Here is a 12,813-nt window from a genome sequence, read left to right as displayed (position 1 = left end):
AAGATTCGAGCTTTGCCGATCCATTGTCGATGTAGTTAATGTGAAGCTCACTGGGAAGAGGAACACATCGAGAGAGGAGTAGCACCACAACCTTCAACTTTGGTACCACAGAGTGAGAGGAAAAAATAGAGTAGACATGGAGTGTTGGTGGAGCTCTCAACAGTGAGGATTCAAAATGCCTCACTACTCTTATTGTTCTATATGATCAAAAGAATAGATAAGGTTAGTATGGTCAGTGTGATGGGTGTCCAACCAATTGGCATGAACCCTAACGAATGGAAAAATGTATCAAAATCGGCTACAATAACGTTGTATGTAACTACTAAATTCAGTTGTTTTTTTAATACATAGTACAAGCCAATCATTAATTGAAACATAAGTAGGACATCTTTTTTTAATACATAGTACAAGCCAATCATTAATTGAAATGTAAGCAGGACATCTTTTGACTATTCATCAGCAATAGCGAAGGGGAAAAAAACAAGAGAAGGATACAAAGGAGCAACCTAATGAGAGTGATGAGAAGGCACGAGAGGATAATGTTCAGGAGAAAAACCATGGAGAGACCACTCTCATAAGCCACTCACCTCATTCAACCAAAAATATCTACTTTGTTGTTCTCCAATACCATGTATTCATATTTTTAGTGTTAATTTTATGAACGTAGTTGTCACTTGGAGTTGATAATACGCAATCGCCCATGGCTCCACGAAAGTCTTGTAGAAGATTGATTTCAAACTCACTTTCTTTTATTGATGGTAAACGAAAGGTAGGGCTTTATATTGATGTAAGATATGAGTTCTTTCACTTGTGGTTCTAATTTTGTTATTTGATATATGTTACTCGTAGCTAAAAATTTATGCTAAATCAAAGACTCCTACTACACATATAGGGATAAAGTCCCATATGGAGAGTAGTAGGACTAGAGATGTCTATATTACCATTTCCAAAGGTGTTTTTGATTGAAAAAGTCCATCTACATCATCTAAGGATTTTAGGTTGGAAAGCTGGCTCCTCTCTCCTTGACCCTAAGCTTTGATTTTTTTGTTGCATGCACAATTAATGATCAAAATGATGTATTTTGTTATGATATTGTGGTTTTTACAGCGGCATGGTCTTCCATTTGAGATCAAAATATTTGGCCTATAAGTGGATTGTGATATAAACCTCATCAATGACGTCGTAACCATTGAATCCATCACTTAGTCTCTCAATATATGTAAGTTTATGTTTTTTTTTTGTGGTTTTTACTTGGTTGAGTACTAATAAATAATAAACCATCCGTGGAGTGTAGATGGATGGAGCACATTTTCTCTAGGGACATTTTTTAGCATGTTTGGTCCTTGGATAGTTTGTGGTTTTTGTACATGCTCACAAACAAACGTCAACTTGCGGTGGACAATTTCTTTGGAAAGGTAGACTTAGCAGCCCAAATGTTTACGTTCTTTTAGATTTTCAATAGGATTTGGGCAAAGTTAACTCTTGTTTTTCGACTCATTATCCATGCGCTCAATAATTTGACTACCTATAACATGAAGAGAGGTACTTGTTGTACTATATGTACATAATAATTAATAAGTACTTATAAGAAACAGGTGTTTTTCTTAGGGAACTAATGCATTTTTGCCAACTATTGCTCATGTGAGGTCATTGAGGACGAGCTTTTGAATCCTCGACAATATTGTTACGTTGATTCAATAGAGGTTTGTTGTTTATGAATCTCAGTAGTATTTTTGTTGGCTGATTATTACTGTCATTGTTTCTTGGAGGAGATCTTTCTTAGTTGGCAGTTTTTGTAATAGACATCTATGCAACCGAATGGCTTCGATTGTGGCTATTATGTCATGACAGTTATGAAATTTCTCATTATGGGAGGCTTACCACATAAAAGGTCAAGATAATGGGTATATTTTTGGGCTTCTTTTAATACATATTTTGTAGTTATTTTTCATCTTTTATGTTTAACTTGTCAATGCTAAAATGAGTTGTTTTTTTGTAGCTATCAACAAAAATGTTCAAGCATGAGGACGTGGAGGAGACAAAGAAAATATTTTATAGTTGAGACCCACACTCTTTTGGTCCATCCTCAGGGTCTTCACTTTACCGCATGTCACCTTTGTTGGTGTTCCCTTTTGCTCTCTTTTGGTGATCATTATTTTTGGTATTGTCCAATTTTGGACTCTTATCAAATGAAAATTTTTGCAATGGTTCTTGATTGATTGATACATGCTTGCAAAAGAGTATACTTTATGTATTGCCACAATCGCTCTATTAAATTTGTAGTATCCACGTTGCCATGGTTGAAATTCCTTCAAAATTTGGCCATCATTTTCTCTACATCCAAGAATCCCCACACCAAGCATTTATGACTTATTGAACTATATTTTGATAGGGTGTATATTTTTGAAGCAATAGTTGGCATCTTCCCACAAAGTCCTCTCCTGTTGCAGTATGCATGAGGTTTGACAGCTCCATGTATACATCTCTGCAAATCTCCATGTGAACCTTCCACAAAACGAATACAATATCTCCATTATTCACAAAACATGCTACAAGAAAAAGAAATACATGTGGGAGAAGATTTTCAACACAAGCCCATCTTGGTGTGGAACCAACCCAACAACATATGGCAAGAAATTTGGCACCGAATTTCATTTGCCTCATGTATCCAACAATGTGAATCTTCCTCCACTACATTCAGTAAAGCCTCCAACTCTTGTTGTGATTTGTCAACAACAAGAGCACTAGGATGGATATGCCCCATTCTAGAGAACTCTTTGCAAAGTTTTAGCTCTAAATCATGGCAACCACCAACATCTGAGGTGCATAACATGAACCATAATGGAATACCCACACAAGGTTGATTGGAAAATAGTACAACTAAATGCATTTGTCTTGAAGGTACTATCAATTGCCTACGAGTTATTTTGTGAAAAACACATAGCTATCTCCAACATCCATTCATCTTGTAATACTAAGATGAATGGTCTATCTCTTAGATATTATATGGTTGTATGTACAACACCTACATGAAATAATTTATCAAGAAAGAGTAATCATGGTTAGGGTCCTATCATTGCTTTGGATCTCATCTTATGTTTTTTTTGCATGGCTAAAGCTTCCATATACATCGTTGCCAATACTCACTCTATCTGTACAAACAATCCACAGAAGCCATAAATTTTTGCATTCTTCTGCACTTTCTAAAGATATTAATTACATATAGTTGTTTAGAAATACCTTGAATGCGAACTTGATATGAAAATATTTGGATCTCCCCTAGGATGTCATAAAATCTAATATCTAACCAACCCAAATGATTTTCTCATATTAAATTGATCATTTAATGTGGGAGAATAAACGAGAACAAGGGTTAGAATATAGACATGTGCTTATGGATCTGTCTCAACACGGGGCCAAGGTTAAAGGGGTCCAAATGAAAGATGGTATGTTAAAGAGGAATGCTATCTAATGGAGCTTAAAGACCTTAGGGTTATCTTCATTAAAGACCTCCAAAAGTTAGGTTTAAAAAGTAATTTGATCTTAGGCAAGCTAGAGCTGACCTTGAGGTGGGGATCCTACCCAAGCATGAGGTGCTTGTCGACTTGCTAAGTGTTAGTGGGAACCTTGCCCAAAAGCTTGAGGTGCTTCTCACATGCTTAAATGACTAAGGTTCTTGAAGTGTTCAAATGATCCCCCACATGTGGCCCTCATGATGTGGTTGAGTGCTATTGGATATGTTTTAAAGGGGTCCAATGAGAATTTAGATACATGAAAATAAATAATTAAGTTCTTTCTCTCAAAGAGGAAAAAGAGGACACATGTCCAAATGAAATAATTAAATAATACAAGAGAGAGAGAGAGAGAGAGAGAATGAAATAATTAAATAATACGAGAGAGAGAGAGAGGGAGGGAGGGAGAGAGGTGTGGACCAAGCATGAGAGGGGGGTTATACTCTCCCACCCACACAGACACATTCTCTCATTGTGTGGAGTGCAAAGTGTAAGAGCTCCATCTCCTTCTCCAAGCTTGTTGAGAAGTGGAGAGCCTACACCAACACTCTTGGCTATGGAATGCAAATCCAACCAAGATCCATGCTTCAATGCTTAAGCTTGTCATCTTCTTCATCTTCATTACTATGCTATTATGATATGCTAAGCAAGAAGAGTGATGATAAGTGAGGAACTATTTCTTTCTCCTATGGATGATTCTTCTTCCTCTTCCCTGCCCTCATTCCCCGCTAGCTCTCTCCACCTTCAAAGGTGTTTGAGGCCTTGGGACTGAGGCTTGGGATAGCTAATGTTTTTTGCAAAGTTTATGTTATGCTCGTGATGCATAAAGCTTTCCATCTTCATATCATCACCAAGGTCACAAGGAACACAAAGATTGTATTGTAACAAGTCTCTCTTAATGGGAGAATCTATAATACAAATGCCTTTTGGAGGGGGGCCGGCTCCAAGTAAATCTGGTCCTCAACTATTGTCATGTTCTCTAATACTCTCTCTCTTGCAAAAGTATTGTTCATGCCAAGTTAATTAAGTACTATGTTCATGTTGCTACCTTCAATTAAGTTCACCCTCTATGTTCTCAAAGTAATCTCACAAAAATGCTCACTCTAATTCTCTTAATTCTGCTATTCTCAAAGTTCATAGGCCATTTCCATTACATTGGTATCAGAGCATTTGGTTTCTCTTTTCTTGCTTAAGAAGAGAGTTCCTTAAGTAGCCGATTAATGGTTGATTTTGTTACTTATATTAGGGTAAGTGGGACTAGGATTTATTATCGGTTTTGTTGAGCCCACTATGTGGGATATGGTGCACACCTCGGGAGCTTTGGTCTTAATAATGGGGTCTTTTAGACTTGCCTATGGCTTTACCATTATTGAGCCATAAGAAGTTTGAAAGGAGCTATCCCTCGGCAATTCTGCTATGTTAGACACACCCCACTACTCTTTATAATTAATCAATACGAGCTGTGGGTGTAGATACTTAAGTGCTTATTTTCAAAGGCTAAGAAGAGTAGTAACTAAGGTTTTGAATTGCCAAAGAATACACTAAGTAAACACATAAGTATAATTAGCGTGGCTGATAATAACCAAGAGAGTAGAATGAACATTGATAACTTTGATTTTGCACATGAAGGTGCTAATGATGATTCCCCCATGTTTATCAATTATCTTGTTACTAGGTTGGATCAAGCTATGGGCAACCCTACTTTGCAAGCCGAAGTTACTCAATAACTTCGTGTTTATGGGATTTCCCTTCCTCTCTAAGAGGAGAGAGAGCTTAGGAGGACTCTTGATGAGACCCCCAAAATAAGACTCTCTCCCATACGAGAGGAGGAATCCAAAGAACAAGAAAGTAACGAATCCCTAAGTTCCTATGAAGATGTGGCTCCACAAAGACGGCGGTCTAGACGATCGCCAACTCCTCCCATGAGGAGACGGTCAACACACAGTCCTTCTCCTTATCACTCCAAAGGGGAAGAGAGGAAACAAAGGAAGAGAAGTTCAAGAAAGAGGTCACCCTCTTCTCTTTCTTTTTCACCTTCCTCCTCTCCCGACGAAAGCTATGGCTATTCTCCTAGAGAATACAAGAGGGGAGGACATTGCAAATCATACCCTGCATGGCGAAGATCACAAAATCTCAAGAAGTTCAAAGAGGGAGGAAGAAGCATCTCTTTCCTCACCTATGATGGCACCTTTGATGCCACCGACAAAGTATTTTTTGGAATTAGGGTTGCAGAGAAACACACACAGCTTGGAGAAGACGAAGGAAGCTCAAGGCACACAATAGAGAGTGTATTACTTAGTGTGCAATGGAAAGATATATAGCCCTAGAGTGATGGGCGTATATACAATGCACGGGGGAAAAAACCTCCTAAAGAGGGAAAAAATGCCCCGGTGGTCCTAGTGTGTTCACACACATGACTACCACATGTATATGGTAACAAATCCCCCCTGGAGTGATGTGGTGAACGAGAGCTGGCACATGAGTAAAGGGAAGTGCCATGCCCTGAGGACATGATCGGTCCACAAAAGGGAGGAAGCCCAAAGCTTTGCGGAAAGCTTCGAGCTTCTCACGATACAATGCCTTTGTAAAAACATCTGCAAGGTTGTCCTGTGTTGGCACTGAAGGAGTACGAGCGGAAGTGCGACGCAAGAGAGAGTGCGAGAAGAAGAGCACGACGATATGGTGAACTCGCTCTACTGTAATGTGTAGAGCATAGTGAGTTCTTATTAGGTTTTTACAAAAGAATATGTGTACATACCTGGCGGCCCGCCCACTTACCTGGGCGACCACATTGGGCTTTATACCCCAACAACCTCCCACTTAAAGTCCAATGTGGTACTTTAAGTGTGAGAGAAGCTACTATACAAGCTAATATACAAGAGATGTAGAGAAGTAATGTACTACCCTACACCTAACTGCTTGCGAAAATGTGCAAAGCTCTCTGAGGGAAGTCCTTTTGTAAGTAGATCAGCAGGATTTTCTGTGGTGTGAACTTTGACAAGCTGAAGTTGCTTATCCTCGAGCATTTCCCTGATGAAATGATACTTCACATCCACATGCTTTGTCTTTGAGTGATAAACTGGATTGCGAGCCAATTGTATAGCACTTTGACTATCACAATATAACACAGGCATCTCTTCTTTGATTCCCAAATCTGTTACTAGTCGATTAAGCCAAATTGATTCTTTGCATGCCTATGATGCTGCAACATATTCAGCCTCTGTAGTAGACTGAGTAACACAATCTTGTAATCTAGAACGCCATGATACTGCTCCACCAGCCAATGTAAAGACATACCTTGACGTAGACCTTCGGTTGTCTAAGTCACCTGCATAATCTGAGTCTGTAAAACCCTTTACACTTAGCTCCTGACTCCCATAGCATATACGCATACTCTTTGTAGCTTACAGATATCTCAATATTCCTTTCACTGCCTCCCAATGTTTCTTGCCTGGGTTTGACATGTATCGACTTACTACTCCCACTGCAAATGAAATGTATGGGCGAGTAGCAATCATTGCATACATCAAACTACCCACTGCAGACGCATATGGAATCTTATCCATTTCAGCCTGTTCTTCCTCAGACACAGGACAATCTTGTTTGCTAAGTTTCACATATGGTGGCAATGGAACACTCAATGCCTTTCCCTTCTCCATATTGAAACGTTGCAAAACCTTGTCAATATACTCTGTTTGAGATAACCAAATCAACTTCTTTGATCTGTCTCTCTCAATGCGCATACCAAGTATATGACTTGCCTCACCCATGTCTTTCATGTCAAACGATTTTGCCATCTTTGACTTCAAAGCTGAAATTTCTTCCAAGTGCTTGCCAGCAATCAACATGTCATCCACATACAAAATAAGGATCAGCCAACTGCCATCCTTAGCCTTCTTTGTATATAGACAGTGATCGAACTCACTACGTTTGTAGCCTTGAGAAAGCATAAACTTGTGGAATTTATGGTACCATGCCCTCGGTGATTGTTTTAAGCCATAAAGACTCTTTAACAATTGGCATACCCAATCTTCCTTGCCTTTCTCAACAAACCCTTCTGGCTGCTGCATGTAAATTTCCACATCTAAATCACCATGCAAGAACGCTGTCTTGACATCCATTTGGTGCAACACCAAATCTAATATGGCAACCAATGCAAGAAAGCATCTCAATGTAGTCATCTTGACCACCGGAGAGAAGACTTCATCAAAGTCAATGCCTTGTTCTTGCTTAAAGCCCTTGGCAACAAGCCTTGCTTTGTACTTTGGCTGACTATCATGAGCGGTGATCTTATACCTGTAAACCCATTTACAGGGTAGAGCCTTTTTGCCCCGTGGTAATTTAACTAGCTTCCATGTCTGGTTTTTATGCAGAGCTGTCATCTCTGACTGCATGGCCAATTGCCAATTCCCGGAGTCCTTCATTTTCACTGCTTCCTTGTAACATGAAGGCTCATTGCAATCAGTCAACATGACATAGTTCATAGATGGAACAAACCTATCAGGAGGTCACGTGACACGTCCAGATCTACGCACAATAGGTGGCTCAGGCTGAGCCACAAACTGTGGTTCCACTCTATTCTGTCCTTGCTCCTCTTGAGCCCTGACATTTTGTCTTGCACGTGCAGGTCCATCTTCTTGGAAGACAACTCTTCTAATCTCCTCAACCCTCTCTGGTTTAGAATGATATTTGGATTCATTAAAGTGAACATCATTGTTGCGGACAACCTTTCTGGATTCGGGATCCCAAAGTTTGTACCCCATCTCACCAGAATTACCATAGCCTAGAAAGATGCACTTTCTACTCTTCGGCTCAAGTTTGTTCCTAAATTCCTTTGGAACGTGAGTATATGCCTCACAGCCAAAGACTCTGAGATGCTTGTATGAGGGCATTTTGCCTGACCATACCATCTCTGGCACTGAATCCTTCTGCAAAACCTTGCTAGGAGATCTATTTACAAGATGAACAGCTGTTGATACAGCTTCAGCCCAAAACCCATTTGGCAGTTGTGCATTAGACAACATACTTCTGACCTTCTCTTGTATGGTCCTAATCATCCTCTCAACAACACCATTTTGAGGAGGATTGTAAGGAGTAGTAAGTTCACGTTTTATACCTTTTGACTCACAAAAGTCCTGAAAGGCCTTTGAAACATACTCTCCACCATTGTCAGTGCGTAAGCATTTAAGCTTCTTGCCACTCTGATTCTCCACAAGTGTCACAAATGTTTTGAAAACACTAAACGCTTCATCCTTGTGCTTGAGAAAGTAAACCCATAATTTCCTCGAGTAATCATCTATAAATGTCATAAAGTAAGAAGCTCCCCCTAGAGATAGGTTAGGCATAGGTCCACACAAATCACTATGAACAAGTGCCAATTGTGTATCTCTTCTACTGCTTCTATGCTTATGTGGCTGCTGTGTTTTCTTACCATACATACAATGTTTACAGAATTCAAAATCATCAATGAAAAGCCAGGCAAATAACCAGAACGAGACAAGATTTCCATTCCCTTCTTGGACATATGTCCTAACCGGCTATGCCACAAAGAAACGTTCGGTTGCTCGGTTACATTGATTACATTTTTAGAGACATTTGATACATAAATCATGTAAAGTCCTCCAGACTTTACTCCATGTGCTACTATCATAGAACCCTTGGATATCTTCCACATGTTCTGTCCAAAAGTGGTGACGTAGCCAGCATCATCAAGTAAACCTGTGTTGATCAAGCTCTTTGTAATTGCGGGAACATGTCTCACATTCTTCAGCGTGAAAGAAGAGCCATTCTGAAACTTCAATTGAACATCTCCAACACCTAAGATCTCACATGTCTGCCCATTGCCTAGCCGAACATGATCTTTAGTGGTCACATAAGAGGTAAACCACTCCTTGTTTGGAAACACATGAAGTGATGCCCCTGAGTCTATAATCCAGTCACTCAGTGCATTTCCATCAGATGTTGTAAGAAGAGCTGAGTCCATTGTATTCTTCAAGAAGTAGATGTCTCCTGACACTAGACTGTCATCCTCTACAACAGTGTTTGTCACATTTATTTCTTGAATCTTCACTGAGGACTTGTTCTTCTCACCATGGTCTTTAGCTTTCTCTTTGCCTTTTTCTGCTTTCCATTCTCTGCAGTCTCTTTTCATGTGACCCTTCTTGCCACAATGGTAGCATTCTATGTCACTCTTGCCTTTAGCACTGCGGGACTTGCTACGAGACTGATTCCTCTTTCCACCTTTGTACTTTTCTTTGTTCCTTCCCCTGACAACTAAGGTTGTTCCTTTGCCTTTGTCCATTGTCTTTCTATTGGTTTCTTCAGTAAGCAGACTTCCTTCTACACCTGCTATGTTCAAACCATCTGGAGGTGTAGAATTACTCAAAGCTGTGCGAAAAGTGTCCCAACTTTCCGGCAATGTGATCAACAGGAACATAGCTCTAACAGGTTCATCAAACTTGACACCTTGAGCTGACAACTGACTATAGATTGTGTTGAATTCATTCAAATGATTGGACATAGGGGTCCCTTCTTTCATCTTCAAGTCAACAAGCTTGTTAAGCCAGTATACCTGTGAAGCTGCACTCTGCTTCTCATAAAGATCACTCAGCTTTATCCATGCTTGATAAGCCGACATCTCGTCTGCTACATTGAAGTAAACGCTTTCTGCCAAAGTCATCATAATGGTAGAAAGTGCCAATTCATCCATTTCGCTCCATTCATCTTCGTCCATATCTTCTGGTTTTATCCCCTTGAGCTTTATAGGTTTTATCTGCTTCTTTTGTACCAACACGTGCCAAATCTGCTTCTTCCACAATGGGAAATTGGTTCCATCCAGCTTCTTGATATTGTAAAGAGCAGTGTCCTGTGATCCAGCCATAGCTATGCTTCACAGTAGTTTACTTTCCTGGGAAAAATTCGGCAGAGTTTCCCCTGTAAACTGACCTCTGAACCAATATCAACCTGTCAAATGAACCAAGAAAGCTTCAGATTCTGCATAAATTTCGGCAGAGTCTCCTTTGTAAAATGGCTCTGGTGTACTCAAAAAACAGACCAAAAACAGCTCAAAAAAAAACACTGTCTCTCTGACACTGTAAGCTGCGGGTAAACCTGTCCTGCACCTATACTATCTCTCATTGTCCTGTCACTGTCCTATAAGCATAGACTGCGACAATGCCTCAACGGCAGTAAAGCAAAGATGCAATCACAAGTGTCTAACTCACAGTCAATACATCCTAGCTGCCTATCTAAGGGTGCTCAAGGGATCGCTCCAAGACCTATATCACCGAAAGGATCTCAACATTCGAGAATCCCCCAGCTCAATAAAACCTCACTCGACCCTCAACAAAGGCTGCAGTAAATCTGACAGTACATAGACTTCCCACAAAGTCATACATCCACAAATTTCCCACTGTATGCTGTAACCGCTGCGGCGGTTGTTTGCTGCGTGACTCACAGCGAGCAAACCCTCAACAGACATACATCATCTCTGACAATACATCCCATGTGGAAGTACCTGCAATGTCAGGATGAAATATGGAATATCAAGAAGCAAACACAAGCTACCTGATGAACTAGTGGATGTCACCTACAATCTGTGTGTAGATGCGCCCGTGTCGTATGTGACACGCCTCCTAGAACTATGAGCCGTCCTTCGATGTGTAGACAGCCACAAATCAACACTCTGGGAGTGTCGATATCCTCAGCACCTGCAGTCGTAGGCCAAAAACCCCAAATTTGCAAAGTCGGATCTACACCCGTCGAGACCACGTAGTCGAAAATGGCCTGCGCAGACCTTTGTCGAAGCCGAACGGTGGCTGAGATGACCTCAGAATGAAATTCTGACAACACCATGCCCTTAGGGCTTTCCCACGAGATTTGGGGCCGTGTCTTCGCCTGTCGAATTTCACTCCAATCTGGGTTGGTGACTCTAGCCTCCTGCAGTGCTGCCCCGAGCCTCGATCTGAGCTCTGATACCAGTTGAAGGAGTACGAGCGGAAGTGCGACGCGAGAGAGAGTGCGAGAAGAAGAGCACGACGATATGGTGAACTCGCTCTACTGTAATGTGTAGAGCATAGTGAGTTCTTATTAGGTTTTTACAAAAGAATATGTGTACATACCTGGCGGCTCGCCCACTTACCTGGGCAACCACATTGGGCTTTATACCCCAACAGGCACATAAGCCAAGCTGATCTCTCCTGCTGAGAGCCTCTCCCTGACATAGTGGTAATGCACCACAATGTGCTTTGTGCAAGCATGAAAAACTGGTTTCCTCGTAACTACCAATGCACTCTGACTGTCCTTGTAGATAGTGTTGGCAGTGTCCTGTCCAATACCCAAATCAGCCATAAGGCGTCTGAGCCATACACAATCAATCATAGCTGTGAAGACTAACCTGTACTCAGCCTCACAACTCGAAGTGGCCATAGTAGGTTGCTTCTTGCTCAACCATGATATACATGAACTGCCAAGCATGAAACAAACACCACTTGTGGACACTCGCGTGTCAAAACAACCAGCCCAATCTGAGTCCGAAAAAGCATGTAAGTCGAGTGTCAAAACAACCAACCCAATCTGAGTCCGAAAAAGAATGCAAGTCTGGCGGAAATGATCCCCCTGGCTGCCCTTCCCCTTTTGCAATAGCATGGCTCCAATGGAATCATCCCCTACTGATGGATTTACATAAAAACTTTCTCCCAATCAGGAGTCTGCATGGCTGACAACCCCCCTAACACCTCTTTCACAAACACTTCTTCACACTTGTCATCCCATTGCAATGGATCATGCTTTGCCACTTGCTGTAATGGATAAAGAAGCTGCGAAGACAATGGAATAAACCATGCCATGTACTTCACTTTGTGTATAAAGGTTGTCAATTGCTTCGTACTCGTAGGTGATGGAAGAAGAATAATAGACTTAACCTTATCTGGATCAGCCTCAATGCCATTTTCTGACACCATATGGCCCAATAACTTCACCCTTGGTTGTGCTAGATGACATTTCTTGGGATTTAGTTGTCCTCCACATTCATCATATGGAGCCAATACCATCTGCAGCTTCTCATGATGTTCAACCCTACTGCTATAGACACAAAAGTCATCCATAAAAGCTTTAACACAACTACCAATGAATGGTTTCAATACCCAATTTGCTCTCTCTTGATAGAAAGATGGTCCATTTGACAACCCAAATGGCAATACTGTGTAGCAATAGCAGCCCCATGGCGTAATAGAATTTGCCTTTGTGCGGTCTTTAAGAGAAATCTTCAATTGAAAATAGCCTGAAAAACCATCACACACAC

At 40.9% G+C, this 12,813-nt stretch overlaps 1 pseudogene; it reads left to right on the top strand.

The window, feature by feature from the left end:
• The first annotated feature begins 275 nt into the window (after positions 1–275).
• On the top strand, positions 276–2,062 carry LOC147440656 (uncharacterized; annotated as a pseudogene).
• The last annotated feature ends 10,751 nt before the right edge of the window (positions 2,063–12,813 follow it).

Source organism: Adiantum capillus-veneris, chromosome 15 (assembly GCF_014529385.1).
Source record: "Adiantum capillus-veneris isolate H3 chromosome 15, ASM1452938v2, whole genome shotgun sequence".
In the NCBI taxonomy this organism is placed as follows: Eukaryota; Viridiplantae; Streptophyta; class Polypodiopsida; order Polypodiales; family Pteridaceae; genus Adiantum; species Adiantum capillus-veneris.
This window is presented reverse-complemented; position numbering and strand designations above follow the sequence as displayed.